A 5,390-nucleotide genomic window follows, 5' to 3' on the forward strand; every position below is an offset into this window, starting at 1 on the left:
GTGATGTCAATTCTTATACACGCTTCTTCCCAAGGAGAAGTGATTGCTGCACTGTCTGCTGCACTATCGCGTGTACAGTTGCGGACAGTCACTTTGTGCAGTTGCGTTCCAGCTGTATAGTTGACTTGTACTTATGTCAGAGAAACCCAAGGGACCAGGTCCCTGTTGTGTTCCTCTTTGTAACAGTTGCTGACAGTCACCTTCTGCTGTTATGTTCCAGCTGTATAGTTGACGGAACCCTAAGGGACCAGGTCCCTGTTGTGTTCTTCCTTGTGGTTGTTCACTCATTTGCTGGAAATCAAGCTTAACATGTTCATTTGAAATGTAAGCAAGATGGGTCAGGTTCTCTATCTGGTTCTTGTCAATAAGTTTGTTAGATTATCAAAATATAAGAAGCATAAGGCAAAGACGTTGAAAACCCATCAATTTCCCCCTTTTTGATGATGACAAACTTAGGCATTGATAGCATGTATTTCGAGCAAAAATAACCAGATAAGGTACCCGAAACTACACACGTTCCCCCTGACCTTTTGCTTTTGATTCCCCTTTAATCAGATCCCCTATATTTACATCAAGTTTCTACAGTTTCTATACAAGTCCTCCATATGGTCTACACAAGTTCCCCTGCCTTTTCCCCCTTTTGGCATCATTATAAATATACACAAGAAGGTAATCAGCATAAAGAAGTCTAACACAGCCGACTCATGCCACATATGTGCACACAACATGATAGAAAAGAGAAGCCGTAGGAAAACAGTAATGTACAGGCAGAAAGAGGAGCTGTTTCATTAATATTAACAGTGGACTGAGCAAAACAGGAGCAGTCATGATGAAATCTAGCATGCCATCACAAAAAGACAAACAAAAAGAAAACAACAGCCACAAAACATTGGAGCAAAAGATAGCTGGCCACTGAGAGGATCCTAGGGGGCACTAGAAGAAAGAGGCTTGGAAGAGGAGGCAGCAAGGGTTTTGAGAACCAGGTCCAGTCGGGCATTTGCAGACAGTTGTTCTTCAAGTAGTTTTGCGAGAAGATTATCATTTTCCTTTGTTAGGCGGGCAATTTCCTCATTAACGGAATCGGGTCCTTTAACTGCTTGACTGAGCTGAGTTTCCAGTATGGCATTTTGAGCCCTCAACCTTCTGATCTCTTCAAAAGCTGCGTTTTGAGCATTGATCAGCTGAGAAATGGTCGAGATGCTTCCACCAACTCTTTCTACGCACTGACATTCTTCCAAAGTGGTTTTAGAGAAGGTTTGCTTGCGTGTGCCCACTCTGGGATTACCCAAGGGGACCTTGTAATATCTGAAGACTTGAGTGAGAAGAAAGCCATATGGTAACCTATGATTCCCACCTTTGAAGTTTGCCACCTTTTTCATATGATCTATCATGATTGCTGGCAGATTGATAGGGACAAACTCATCAAGCGCCTCCATTAAGACTATATTCGATTTTGTAGCAATAGACCGCCTCTCAGAATGAGGTAGGAGCACCTTATTGACTAGTTCAAAAAGAAGCTGATACTCAGGAAGTAATGCCTTTTTATGCACCTGTTCCCCTTGCTGAATAGCTTGCTCTTTCATGATAGCTCTCCTAAAGTTGACACCACAGACATCTTTGACTGAGTACATTCCTTCACATGGAATTTTGAGAACCTTTCCCAATGCTGAAGCGTCGAGTACAATGTCTACTCCATTTACTAGCGCACATATGTGATCTCCCTCAACAGTGAAGAGAGATGCGTAGAAATTTTGTACCGCGTCTTTGTACACCAGAGGCATGCTCCCTTGAAACAAGTGCTCCCATTGCTGAAAGAAATTCCACTATCTCCAGAATTTGTCTCATACCAGCCATCTCTGAAATTGCTGGGTCAAACGTACAACCCCACAAGACTTTCTGAGTTCTTAATCTCTCCTGCCACAGACCACTGTCACTAGGTATTGTCCACAGAGAACTAGGTTCATCTACAGTTCCTTGTTTTCATTTTCTACATCCTTCAACAAACTTTCCTTTCCAAATTACTGGCCCCATAGTATCATCTTCAGACATGACTTGCTCAACTGGACTTTTCTTAGACTTGCTGCTGCCCTTCACGAATGCACCATTTTGTTCATCGATATCTTTATCGGAAGCTTCATCCACAGACTTTTGAGCTTTTATGGATTGTTTCACTAAGCAACCAGGTTCCTTTAGAGCATTTTTATCAACCCCACCTACCAGAACCCTCTTGTCAGTAACACATTCCCCTTGATTCATCAACCTCTTTTTCCTTGTCTTGACACTCCTCTGATTTTTCTGCAATGTAGACTCGAATCCCTCTTTCTGCTGCGACCTGATAATGGGTGATTTGGAGGAGAATTCTAAGAGCTTAGGATGATCAGGAGGTGCAGGAGTGGGTTTAACTGGATGAAAATCAGGTTCTTCAGTAGGTTTTTCTGAGATCTTCTCATGATCCAAAGACTCTAGGAGTGTTATAATTCTTGCATCGCCTAGGAATGGAGTTTCTTCCCCCTGATACTCAGACAAGAGGTGTGCTCCTTCATTTATTAGACTCTCAACACCGATAGCCATGATGTTATGCGTTGCTTCCTTTTCTGGTGACTCTGTGAGAGTCACTAAGTCCAAAATGGAGGAGTTCAGATACTGATCAGGGTCATCCTCAGAGACCTCTGACACTTGAGAGGTAAAACCTCCTGAGTGTTCTTTGATGATATCATAGGAATAACGAGAGATATGGTTTTCAATACATGGAAGGGAAGCAGGGTTTATTAGAAAAGAAGAAACTATAGGAAAAGAGGAGGAACCAGGTGTGGATACAATAGTATTGGAAGAAGTGGAATAGTGAAAATGATAGGGAAGTGGAAGTGGTGTTAATGGTGGGAGAAGGAAGCGATCGTTCGATTGCCATTTTAGGAGTATTTGGTAGTAGAGTGAGAGTGAGATGAAGAGAGGATCACAGATATACAGAAAAGATGAAGGTTCATGACTTGCTGTGAGGGAGAAAGAAGGTTTTATTGGAAGAAGGGCTAATGATGAGAAGAGAGAGAAACAGGTTCTGAATAGTTCTGAAAACGGCGGTAGGTTATCGTGCAGAGGGGATGAAGGGATTTGAAAGACAAGACATGACATGCAGATTTTGAATAGTCAGATGATGTGGCAGTTGAGTTAATTTTGTTAACATTTTTAAGAAAACATGCAGAAAAAACACATTACTACTAACCTGTGATACAGGAACCTGATGCCCGAGCAATTTTGAAGAAAAAGGGTTTTAGCAGCTCTTCTTTCACATTTCATAACTGTACCTTTAGCTTCTATGATCGTCATGCGTGTTTACCCAATGGTTTGGTGAAGCTAATCAATATTTGGTCTTTTATGTTGCTGGACTTTCATTAGATTTTAGTAACCCCAGCTTCACCTCCTCCTTTTTTTTTTAAAATGTTTCCTAACCAATGCTTCGGTGAAGATATCTGGAATTTGATCTTTTGTGCTGCAGGACTTTCCACAGATCAAACCTTTCTCCACATTGACCCTCAGAAGATAATGCTTCTTCTCAATATGCTTGGTCCTTTTTGTTTTGAACTGGTTATAGAAGGGATACCCTCAGAGAATACTCCAAAATCTTCCAATTGCTGACGTAGCCATTGAGTTTTGCTTCCTTGTGCTCCAAGAGATGAGACATAATCATGGCAAGTGAATCATTCCAGAAGTGCTTTTCCTGTACATAAGATAACCTGCATAGTTAACCTCAGCATACCCAATAAGGTCAAAACTGTCACCAGAGGGGTAATACAGGACCAAGTCCTGTGTTCCCTTAAGGTGTCTCAAACTTCTTTTGGCAGCCTTCAAGTAGGATTCCTTGGGACTTGGTTTTGGATTCTATTCTGGAGTGGAAATACAGAAGGGACTAGGGAATTTCTTCCCCCTTTTTTTCATTTTTGATTCTTGTCTAAATGCAGAATGAAGGGGAGTGATTATGTTATCAGGTAGATGGGAGCTTTTGGTGTTTCCAGTTTGAGACTGAGGTTTGATTGGTAGAGGAACTTGGTAGGCTAATTGGATTTCCCTGCACTCCTTGTTCTGTTACTTGCGGAGTGCCTTGCACTACATCTCCACTCTTTCTTCAGCTTCAGTGGTGGTAATTGAGGTACCAGGTTCCTTGTGAGATGTGGAAGAGGATGTTGCATTGTCTCTCACCTGTCTCCTTCATTTTACTCATCATATCAGCCTTCCCATTTGAAACTTCAGATATTTCTCAGAGACCAGAAATGGTTCATTATATTGATCATCACTTCCTCCTTTGTTAGAGGAAGGTGTCTCGTTGAATAACACATGAACACTTCCTTCCACACAGTGTGCCCTTTTGTTGTAGACTTTGTGGGCTTTGCTTTGAGGGGAGTATCCCATAAGGATCCCTTCATCGTTTTGTTGCATCAAACTTCCCAAGCTGGACCTTCCCGTTGTTGAGAACATAGCAATTTCATCCAAAAGTTCTCAGATGAGTTATCTTTGGCTTTCTTCCATTAAGCAGCTCATAGAGGGTTTTGCTTAGGAGGGACTTGATCATACACCTGCTCACCAAGTAGCAAGCAGTGTTTATTGCTTCTGCCCAGAAATTTTTGGCGATTCCACTGTCAATGAGCATTGTCTGTGCCATGTCTTCCAAAATTCTGTTCTTTCTTTTAACGACACCATTTTGCTATGGATTCCTTGGTGCTGAGAGGTTGTGAGTGATCCATTTTCGTTACAAACTCATCAAATTTGGCGTTGTCAAAATCTGTCCCGTGGTCAGATCTGATGCATGCTACTTTTAATTCCATCTTCACTTGGATCTTCTTGACAAAGGCCACAAATACCTTGAAAGTCTCATCCTCTAATCTAAGAAACAGTGTCCAGGTGAATCTTGAATTTGGCAGACCACAAACCAGGTCCTTCTGAATCAATTTATTCAGAAGTGAGAAGCTTGCATGCCCCAATCTTCTATGCCAAAGTTCTGCGTCATCATCAACCGGATTCAAGCATCTCATATCACCAGCTTGTAGAGATTCAAAGTGTGCAACGTAGATGTTCTTGTATCTTTTGGCTACTAAGACCACTTCGCTAGCTACCACATTGGTAACTGTGCACACTTTTGATATGAACTCTACTTTGTTCCCTTTATCACAAATCTGAGAAATACTCAAGAGACTGTACTTCAGGCCATCCTCATAGTACACGTTCTCAATTGAGTATCAAAGAGACTTTCCAACTTTTCAACACCGAGAATGTATCCCCTTTCTTTTCTTTGAAAAGGATACATTCCCTTCCTGCAGGGGTTTCAGTGAGAGGAAATCCATTGTGCTTCCAGTCATGTGCTTTGAGCAACCACTGTCCATGGTCCATTGCAATCCGCT

This window comes from Nicotiana attenuata, chromosome 10, assembly GCF_001879085.1.
Source record: "Nicotiana attenuata strain UT chromosome 10, NIATTr2, whole genome shotgun sequence".
In the NCBI taxonomy this organism is placed as follows: domain Eukaryota; kingdom Viridiplantae; phylum Streptophyta; class Magnoliopsida; order Solanales; family Solanaceae; genus Nicotiana; species Nicotiana attenuata.